This window comes from Trichoplusia ni (genome assembly GCF_003590095.1).
Source record: "Trichoplusia ni isolate ovarian cell line Hi5 chromosome 8 unlocalized genomic scaffold, tn1 tig00000634_group7, whole genome shotgun sequence".
In the NCBI taxonomy this organism is placed as follows: Eukaryota; Metazoa; Arthropoda; class Insecta; order Lepidoptera; family Noctuidae; genus Trichoplusia; species Trichoplusia ni.
In genome coordinates, this window is record NW_020799649.1 from 11151 (window position 1) to 22500 (window position 11350).

Below are 11350 nucleotides of genomic sequence, written 5' to 3' on the forward strand. Positions count from 1 at the left end.
TTAATTATTTCGTTCCAAGCATAAAACTATTCACTCACTTTGACGTGGGTAACATTTAATTTGCGAATACTAACAGTTTAGGAAGCGTTTTCGACTTAGGGCGACCGCAGCAAGCATCGCAGGGAACAAGAACAAACAAAGTAATTAAACACATCAAACGGGGAAATTGAAGCTGGAGTCAAAGCCAGCGACGGAGAAATGGCATCGGTCACGCTTTACGTTACCAGCCCAGCGGGATCACAAAGCACGCCGATTAGACGAATTATGAATAGCTAATAGAAAACCGCTGCGCTGCGGTGCTTGGCTACTAAGTTCTACGAGTTATATTCGTATGCTACGAACGGCTACGTAGGGCGTAGACATCCGTAGACCAATTCAAAAAGGCGCACTAATTTAAAAAAAATAGTATAATTATTTACGGAAACTACTTATGCGGTGCCTTGAATAAATACATCATTACATTTTCATAACTTTACTCAATGTCTACTTAATCATTACATCATAGTTTTCCAGGAGTTTTTGCTTTCGTGTTGCTTTCAAAAATATTACAAGTAAAATTACACCAATTTATTATGTAACAGAAGTATTTGAACAGTATTGTTTCCTTTACCCATAAAACAGGGGGTTTGTGAACACATGGTAGACTTGACAGTGAATTTTAAAACTACCACCTCTCACCCCCGAAACACAACGATAACATACAGTAGAGCGGGAGACCTGGTTTAAAAAGAGTAATCGATGTAAGTGACGTCAAAAATAAAAGTGTGCAATGCTAAACTTTAATAATGGAGCCTGACCTGGTCTAGATGCGTGCACCTACAATCAACGAGACAAGAGAAACACCAGCCTAAAACTGAACTACCAAAATTTACCGAAATCATACCAATTTTAGCAAAATAACCTGCATATAGGTAAGTCCTTTACTATTACTACACGCCTCAAACAAAACTCTTCCACCAGAAGCTGTCACCGCTACACCATGCCAAACAAATGTGGCCACAGCCTCACCAACTTCTATTTAGTTCTGATACTACCAACTTCCTAAAATCTACTTCTAAAACTACTAGTTTAAAAATTTAATTCTCGGAATATACACCAGAGCTAATATGACCCTTGGGGTAGCTGTGAAAGAAAGAGACCGATCTATATTATGTAGTAGATAAGTCTTCTCACTTTCATCTTTGCAAGTTTTGCTTCAAAAGGTAGACAACCAACGACCCCAAACGATTTTAGTACCCTTTACCTTCCCTTGCGTTTAAAGCGCACTTCTCATTAAATTCTATCAAACTGGAATCACTATTTTATGTGGTGTAGCCTTAAAAACAGACGAACAAAAAGTGCTACAGATTTAGATTTTCATTACTATGGATTATATGGAATCAGATCGTACCAATGAATACATTCCATTGTACTCGTACAATCACGATTAAGCTAATTCTGGGTTCTGTGTAATAATGTGAGTACTCCGTATTAACAACAATAAGCAATTAGCTAAATACTGCGATTTAATTACAATGATCAGAGTATTTTGTAGTGCTTTAAAAGATCTATAGACATTTAAATACTTAAATACTTTTTCTTTAAAACACTAACGCCATCTGTTGTTTTCAGTTGGAGTTGAATCAATTTCTTTAGTTATACTTTTTTACTTTAGAAGCGAAGGCGAGATCAAATAGAATTAATTCTGAAAGAAAACCCTTTCCTGAGTTACAACTCTGCTCTAGTAGGAATAGAAGCTTATTTCATAATGAAATAACAGCAAAACCTTGAACCGTGTGCTATTTTTTTTTCATGTGCGCACGCATGCGGTTTGTTCCAATCTGATTGTAATCATAATCTGAATATTACGTCACAGCATTCTATTCTATTCTGCGGTCAGCGACCCGCTTGCCAGGACGGTAACTGCGGCAGATATCTGCAATAGACTTGATTGTTTGATTGATTCTCTTCGTAACTGTAACCACATTCAACCGAATGTTGTTGTCAACTGTTTGACAAAAAAAAAACGTTATTCCGTTTTTTTTCATTTTGACTGATTGTTATTTTAAAGTAAGTGAAAACTGTGTTTTCATTAATTTCCGCAGTCGAAACATTATAGAATTTGCTTTCATATATTCAGGTTCACAAATTATACTTATGACGCCATAACAGCATCAAATTAATCAGTAATAAGTAATGGAGTCACGTCAAAGCTGAAGGTTTACGAGCTGTTATTATATGATAATGTGCCTAAACCATAATTTGAGCGATCGCAGTACAAATCCTCTTCCACTGCCTGCATAGATTGATGTCCATCTAAATTTAATGACTAATCCCACAGCTAAACGCGAAACTGATATTAGGAATCAACGGATAATTGTAATGCATATACGAACAGCGCTGAACAATATGTTTTTAGATGGAGTAAGTTTTAGATGATGTAAAATTACAATTACGTAAAGTGAATCTTTTAACAATCATTATATTTAACTACTAAGCCCTCAAAGCTGTGTGCAATTATTACGTACAGTACGGACGGTACCTATTTAATTCGATTGTCACATTTTGAGATTAAAAAGAACAGGACCAGACCAGTATAAGTAGTAATTCTGATGTTCTATTTGTAGAAGTTTTGCGGTATATAGCATGGCTTCCAAAACTGTTTTTACTTTAAAATGTCCTAGTAGGCCTCCTGAACTACAAAACGTCGCGAGAGGCTTTTGTAGTATGTGTATGCCTCTATTGCTGTTGTGATTTGTTGGATTTTTATTACTGAGGCAATAAAATTTGATGAACACAATCGGATATTCCTAAAGGAAATTGGTATTCAAATTTACAAAATGGCCCAAATATCACGTACCTAATGGTAAAATTGTATTCAATCAAGTTGACTTTTATAGATTTCTTTATACTGAAGCTTTTAAATCATAGCACAATATGCGACAACTTATTCGAAGCTCAATTAAATTTAATTAAAATAAAGTAATTTGATCAATTAATTGTCAGATATTTCCATTCTGTACTTAAACAATACTTGATTAATTACTAAGACGTATAAAGTGTTTCACACTTCGTAAACCTTACTAAAATGGGTAAAAAAATTAAATGGGCTGAAGATTTATATTAGTTTTTGTTTTTCTATTATGAGTCATAATTACCACAAATTGCGATATATTGATACACACACACAGATAGTTTTAAACGTGGATTAACACATAGACTAGCTTCCTGATTTTTTTGTTCCCGTGGGATCACCTTCGATTTGTAGCAAGCGGAGGCTTGCTAGTGTATAATAGTTAAATTTTATTGTAACTATGCACACACCACGCCAATCAGTGCAAATTTTTTGTTGTTAATCTTAGCAAGTCTATCAAGGGGTTTCCCTTAGCTTTATTAATAGTTGTTGTTCAGTAATTAAGTTAAAAAAGATTTTAATTACTTTTATCGATCCTATATTCCATACAAATATAATGCTTTCTATAAAAGTTACACACGATAAGCAACACTGGTTCAGACTCGTGACACTGAGGGTGGAGGTACAAATATTCCTAAAACGTAGATTTACCTTAAAGTTTATTTTCATAATTTTGTCATTTAATTACAATTAAACCTACCTATTACCTCGGTTTATGAGATACAGACTGATGACGGACAGCCGGCGTGTCTCAGTAACAGTATTCCAATCTTGCGTTTTGGACACGAAAATTTAAAAAGAAACATAATTCCATCAATCAATTAACCATTTCCCAATACTTCAGAGAATCTTCTCTTGTTGAATTTCTTATTTAAAATCAAAATATTAATAAATAATAGACTTTTGTGTTAATTCCAGCGAATGTTGATAATCAAATTCACCTAACGATCGTAGGTATAGATACAAAATTAAGGAGAAAAGAAATAAATATGTAAAATTATTAAATGATGTAACGGTTTACTCACGCGTATTTATCGGGGTAGCCCGATAAATACGCGTGAGTAAACCGTTACATCATTTAATAATGAATCAGTCTCACGATAGTTATTATAAAAATATGTAAAAATCAGAAGATAACCACGTCATTTTTTGTTTATTCCAATATCTAATGCCATGTGCCATAAAAACAAAAGATGATTTGGATGACTCAAGAAGTCATATTCACTTATTTTCAGTCGATGTGTAGTTAAATATTGGGCATGTAGTATATTGAACATGTAGGAACAATGTTTATACAGTTTATGTATACAAGTGCATGGTGTGAGCCGACAGCCTGAATGATGGATGAAGGCGCCGCGGATCCAACGCGTCAGATAATGTCGGAAACGATCTCCGCGCCTAATGAATTTTTCATACGACTGTTAATGTGCCTTCTGATGCAGTTTTTATGATAGATGTGCTATTTGAAGATTGGCCCTCCTTTCAATCTCAATTGCCTCGTTGCCCTCGAACAGCAAGACGACATCATCGGCGAAAGCTTGACAATAAATGCCCCTTCCCTCCAGGTTCTTAAGGAGAGGGTCCAGCAGGATGTTCCACAGGGTTGGTCCAGCTATGGATCCCTGGACGCATCCCTTGGATGTTTCTGTGGTATACTCTTCTCCGCTGTATCTGACCCTCACCCTTCGGTCAGTAAGGTAACTGTCTAGAACCTTTTTTATTTTCGGAGGACAATGCTCTTCTTGAAGTCGCCATTTTATTGCAGGCCACCATGCGTTGTCGAAGGCTCCCTCTATATCCAGCGACACCAAAGTGAGCGTTTTCTTCAGTTCTAGCCCTTTCCTGATGTGTCGCATCAAGGTATAGAGGGAGTCCTCGGTACTTTTTTGAGGCATAAATCCATATTGGCGGGTGCTTAATCTGGGCAGGACGTGATGTCTCAGTCTATAGACTATCATTTTCTCGTATATCTTACCCAGAATTGGAAGAAGTCCGATCGGTCGGTATGACTTCGGGTCTTTATATGTCGATCTTCCTGGTTTTTTGAGCACCACCACCACTGCCTCCTTCCATATTTTAGGGAAATGGTGTGCCTCAAGGCACTTATTGTAAATTGACAGGAAGAGCTCTCTGTCGTTCCTTATTACTGCAAGGCATATGTCGGCGGTAAAGCCATCCACTCCTGGCGCTTTTTTGGGATTGAAGGATTCACTTGCTCTCCTCAGTTCGGTCATAGTAAATGGGGGCTCGGAAGAGTCATCTTCTTGGTCTCCATCATTTCTATTTACCATCTCTCTGGTCCTTTTGTGGGACTCGGTGTCAGAGTCCAGAGAGTCTTCTGGATAAAAGGACTTCGACAATAATTTAACCGACTCTTTGGAGTCTAGTAATCGTCCTTCACTCTCGAGCATTGCATCCTCTTCCCTCTTTGTGACTCTACCGATGACCCTGTAAATACTGTCCCACACGCTCTCTCTATCCTGCTTTTTACAGAATTCCTTCCAGCTTCTTGTCTGAGCCTCATTTGCTTTAATCTCATATTCTTGTTTCTTTTCCAGGTATCCTTCGACGACGGTTTGTCTGCGGATCGGCGCTGCACAGCGGACTCTACGTTTTCTCCTCGCGACTTCGGACTTCAGTGCAGCGAGTTCTTCGGACCACCACGGTAAGTGTATTTTTTGAGTACTTTTCTTTTTAGGGATGGCATGGTTACATGCCATCGTTATAACTTTATTTACCTTTTCTACTATTTTATCTAGATTGTTTGTGTTTTTTATTTTATTTACTTCATCTCTATTAACGTTGTATTCTATTTTTAATTGGTTAAGTTTTTCTAAAAAATTTGGCCAATTAGCTTTCTTGGTATTGTAAACTCTTGTTGTTCTTTCAATTTTATTACCCTTAGATTTTATATTATTTATGCCAAAAGTAATACCGTTATGGTCCGAGCTCGTTAAGTCCTCTTCAACTTTCCAGTCTGATATGCGATGCAGAATTCCCACTGAGCAGGCCGTAACGTCTACGTGACTTGTGAACCGTGTGTTTCCCCGGATTGTGTCAAAGGTAGGTAGAACGCCATCATTGAGAACGTGCAGGTCCAGTTCATGCAGGGCCCCGGCAAAGTCCTCGCCTCTGTTATCGGGGGATGTACTTCCCCACCAGTTACTTTTGGCATTAGCATCGCCACCCAGTATTATATCGGCTTTAAGCTCCTTAACTGTGCGCCGCAATTGGTCCAGGTAGGGTTCTATTGGTAAGTTTGGTTCAAAGTAATAGGAGATCAGCGCTATTCTCCATGCCTCGGTCTGGACCTCAACTACAGCCATGTTGGTGGTGGTCAGCCCAGGATGCTGAATAACATTCAAATCCGGGCTGAACACCACTCGGGGCTGGTGTCCACTACACGTTGTGTACTTGGATTCTATCGGTTTCGGCATTTAAATCGTACTTCTGTGTCAATAACTGTTATTTTTGTTCGGAAAAACTAGTTTTTTGACCAAAACTTTTTAATTTTGTACTAGGGTTATTTTACATTTATACACCGTTGGATAGGTCTCGCCGAGCCGCTTCCAACGACACCTCACCCGTTCGGCTAGCATTTATAGTTTTAGAGATATTTTTCATTTTGTGTTAATTCTAATACGAACCGAGGTTACCTGTAGGGAGCGAAACCGCCATACAAACGAAAACACTTTGTGTAAAAATCTTGTATTCCTTTGCGGTTTTCGATCCTAACCTGTGTACCTTGGCTCCGTCCAACCCCTAGACGTGTTCTATACCGTCTAGGTGCGAAATAAATTAGTATTTAGTCCTTTTATAGTTAATTTTAGCGTTATTTTTAAGAAATTTTCACTATTTTAATTGTTTTTAGCTAATTAGTTCGTCTAATTAGCATTTCAAATTTGTATACTTGTCGGGGCTGGTGTCCACTACACGTTGTGTACTTGGATTCTATCGGTTTCGGCATTTAAATCGTACTTCTGTGTCAATAACTGTTATTTTTGTTCGGAAAAACTAGTTTTTTGACCAAAACTTTTTAATTTTGTACTAGGGTTATTTTACATTTATACACCGTTGGATAGGTCTCGCCGAGCCGCTTCCAACGACACCTCACCCGTTCGGCTAGCATTTATAGTTTTAGAGATATTTTTCATTTTGTGTTAATTCTAATACGAACCGAGGTTACCTGTAGGGAGCGAAACCGCCATACAAACGAAAACACTTTGTGTAAAAATCTTGTATTCCTTTGCGGTTTTCGATCCTAACCTGTGTACCTTGGCTCCGTCCAACCCCTAGACGTGTTCTATACCGTCTAGGTGCGAAATAAATTAGTATTTAGTCCTTTTATAGTTAATTTTAGCGTTATTTTTAAGAAATTTTCACTATTTTAATTGTTTTTAGCTAATTAGTTCGTCTAATTAGCATTTCAAATTTGTATACTTGTCGGGGCTGGTGTCCACTACACGTTGTGTACTTGGATTCTATCGGTTTCGGCATTTAAATCGTACTTCTGTGTCAATAACTGTTATTTTTGTTCGGAAAAACTAGTTTTTTGACCAAAACTTTTTAATTTTGTACTAGGGTTATTTTACATTTATACACCGTTGGATAGGTCTCGCCGAGCCGCTTCCAACGACACCTCACCCGTTCGGCTAGCATTTATAGTTTTAGAGATATTTTTCATTTTGTGTTAATTCTAATACGAACCGAGGTTACCTGTAGGGAGCGAAACCGCCATACAAACGAAAACACTTTGTGTAAAAATCTTGTATTCCTTTGCGGTTTTCGATCCTAACCTGTGTACCTTGGCTCCGTCCAACCCCTAGACGTGTTCTATACCGTCTAGGTGCGAAATAAATTAGTATTTAGTCCTTTTATAGTTAATTTTAGCGTTATTTTTAAGAAATTTTCACTATTTTAATTGTTTTTAGCTAATTAGTTCGTCTAATTAGCATTTCAAATTTGTATACTTGTCGGGGCTGGTGTCCACTACACGTTGTGTACTTGGATTCTATCGGTTTCGGCATTTAAATCGTACTTCTGTGTCAATAACTGTTATTTTTGTTCGGAAAAACTAGTTTTTTGACCAAAACTTTTTAATTTTGTACTAGGGTTATTTTACATTTATACACCGTTGGATAGGTCTCGCCGAGCCGCTTCCAACGACACCTCACCCGTTCGGCTAGCATTTATAGTTTTAGAGATATTTTTCATTTTGTGTTAATTCTAATACGAACCGAGGTTACCTGTAGGGAGCGAAACCGCCATACAAACGAAAACACTTTGTGTAAAAATCTTGTATTCCTTTGCGGTTTTCGATCCTAACCTGTGTACCTTGGCTCCGTCCAACCCCTAGACGTGTTCTATACCGTCTAGGTGCGAAATAAATTAGTATTTAGTCCTTTTATAGTTAATTTTAGCGTTATTTTTAAGAAATTTTCACTATTTTAATTGTTTTTAGCTAATTAGTTCGTCTAATTAGCATTTCAAATTTGTATACTTGTCGGGGCTGGTGTCCACTACACGTTGTGTACTTGGATTCTATCGGTTTCGGCATTTAAATCGTACTTCTGTGTCAATAACTGTTATTTTTGTTCGGAAAAACTAGTTTTTTGACCAAAACTTTTTAATTTTGTACTAGGGTTATTTTACATTTATACACCGTTGGATAGGTCTCGCCGAGCCGCTTCCAACGACACCTCACCCGTTCGGCTAGCATTTATAGTTTTAGAGATATTTTTCATTTTGTGTTAATTCTAATACGAACCGAGGTTACCTGTAGGGAGCGAAACCGCCATACAAACGAAAACACTTTGTGTAAAAATCTTGTATTCCTTTGCGGTTTTCGATCCTAACCTGTGTACCTTGGCTCCGTCCAACCCCTAGACGTGTTCTATACCGTCTAGGTGCGAAATAAATTAGTATTTAGTCCTTTTATAGTTAATTTTAGCGTTATTTTTAAGAAATTTTCACTATTTTAATTGTTTTTAGCTAATTAGTTCGTCTAATTAGCATTTCAAATTTGTATACTTGTCGGGGCTGGTGTCCACTACACGTTGTGTACTTGGATTCTATCGGTTTCGGCATTTAAATCGTACTTCTGTGATTTCTCGTAAGTATCGATATAGAGAGAGGACGGTATACGTGTGTACCACCGCAATCGAAAATCGAAACGAACGAGAACGTCTTTCATATGAATGAAGCTCCCTGGTTGATCCTGCCAGTAGTTATATGCTTGTCTCAAAGATTAAGCCATGCATGTCTCAGTGCAAGCCGTATTAAGGCGATACCGCGAATGGCTCAATATATCAGTTTTGGTTCCTTAGATCTTACTCAGTTACTTGGATAACTGTGGTAATTCTAGAGCTAATACATGCAATCAGAACTCTGACCAGTGATGGGATGAGTGCTTTTATTAGATCAAAACCAATCGACGGATGGCCATGTGTCTGAAGTCGTTAATTTTGATGAATCTGGATAACTTTTGCCGATCGCATGGTCCAGTACCGGCGACGCATCTTTCAAATGTCTGCCTTATCAACTTTCGATGGTAGTTTCTGCGACTACCATGGTTGTCACGGGTAACGGGGAATCAGGGTTCGATTCCGGAGAGGGAGCCTGAGAAACGGCTACCACATCCAAGGAAGGCAGCAGGCGCGCAAATTACCCACTCCCGGCACGGGGAGGTAGTGACGAAAAATAACGATACGGGACTCTTACGAGGCCTCGTAATCGGAATGAGTACACTTTAAATATTTTAACGAGGAACAATTGGAGGGCAAGTCTGGTGCCAGCAGCCGCGGTAATTCCAGCTCCAATAGCGTATACTAAAATTGTTGCGGTTAAAAAGCTCGTAGTTGCATTTGTGCGCCGCGCTGTCGGTGCACCGCATCCGCGGTGATACTGACACGTCTGCGGAGCATATCGTCGGTGAGCCGGCGGTAATACGCCGGTTCAATATCAAAATCCTATCGCGGTGCTCTTCGGTGAGTGTCGAGGTGGGCCGACAATTTTACTTTGAACAAATTAGAGTGCTCAAAGCGGGCTCAAAATGCTGCTTGAATATTTCGTGCATGGAATAATAGAATATGATCTCGGTTCTATTTTGTTGGTTTTCAGAACTCCGAGGTAATGATTAATAGGGATAACTGGGGGCATTCGTATTGCGACGTTAGAGGTGAAATTCTTGGATCGTCGCAAGACGAACATCAGCGAAAGCATTTGCCAAAGGTGTTTTCATCAATCAAGAACGAAAGTTAGAGGTTCGAAGGCGATTAGATACCGCCCTAGTTCTAACCGTAAATATGTCATCTAGCGATCCGCCGACGTTACTACAATGGCTCGGCGGGCAGCTTCCGGGAAACCAAAGATTTTGGACTCCGGGGGAGTATGGTTGCAAAGCTGAAACTTAAAGGAATTGACGGAAGGGCACCACCAGGAGTGGAGCCTGCGGCTTAATTTGACTCAACACGGGAAATCTCACCAGGCCCGGACACCGGAAGGATTGACAGATTAACAGCTCTTTCTTGATTCGGTGGGTGGTGGTGCATGGCCGTTCTTAGTTGGTGGAGCGATTTGTCTGGTTAATTCCGGTAACGAACGAGACTCTAGCCTGCTAAATAGGCGTCGTCATTTAGGTGTGCGTGGCTACGCGTCACGCAACTCACTGGCGACGTATTAAAATTCTTCTTAGAGGGACCGGCGGCTTCGAGCCGCACGAGATTGAGCAATAACAGGTCTGTGATGCCCTTAGATGTCCTGGGCCGCACGCGCGCTACACTGAAGGAATCAGCATGTTCTCCCTGGCCTAGAGGCCCGGGCAACCCGCTGAAACTCCTTCGTGCTGGGGATTGGGGTTTGCAATTATCCCCCATAAACGAGGAATTCCTAGTAAGCGCGAGTCATAAGCTCGCGTTGATTACGTCCCTGCCCTTTGTACACACCGCCCGTCGCTACTACCGATTGAATGATTTAGTGAGGTCTTCGGACCGACACGCGGTGGCTTCACGGCCGTCGGCGTTGCTGGGAAGTTGACCAAACTTGATCATTTAGAGGAAGTAAAAGTCGTAACAAGGTTTCCGTAGGGGAACCTGCGGAAGGATCATTAACGATGTACCGTTTTAACGTGCACTGCGTACGCGAAACGATGTCACATTAATGTTCTCCAAATACTTAAAACGTTCGTCGACACTTTTATCCAATCGTATCGATGAACTTTTAAAAAGAGACCGAACCGACAGGCGTTCCATGGCTTAACTGTCCGGGCGCGCCGGTCGTTCGTCTCGCGTCGCGTACAATCGAGAGTTTTATGCTTCGTTACGATACGGTTTAACATAAAATCCGCAAACCGTGAGAAACATATAAGCTTTAGGTGGATACGCGTTCGTTAACGTTCACTCTCTCTCGTTGCAGATTACGCGGTGTTCCGCGACGGGGGTAAATGTTTTTTTTTTTTTT

General features: G+C 39.6%; 1 non-coding gene across 1 annotated transcript; it reads left to right on the top strand.

Moving 5' to 3' along the window:
* Window positions 1–9097: 9097 nt before the first annotated feature.
* On the top strand, window positions 9098–11000 carry LOC113506262. Its single transcript, XR_003401710.1, has one exon. It is a non-coding gene; the product is annotated as a small subunit ribosomal RNA (ribosomal RNA).
* The last annotated feature ends 350 nt before the right edge of the window (window positions 11001–11350 follow it).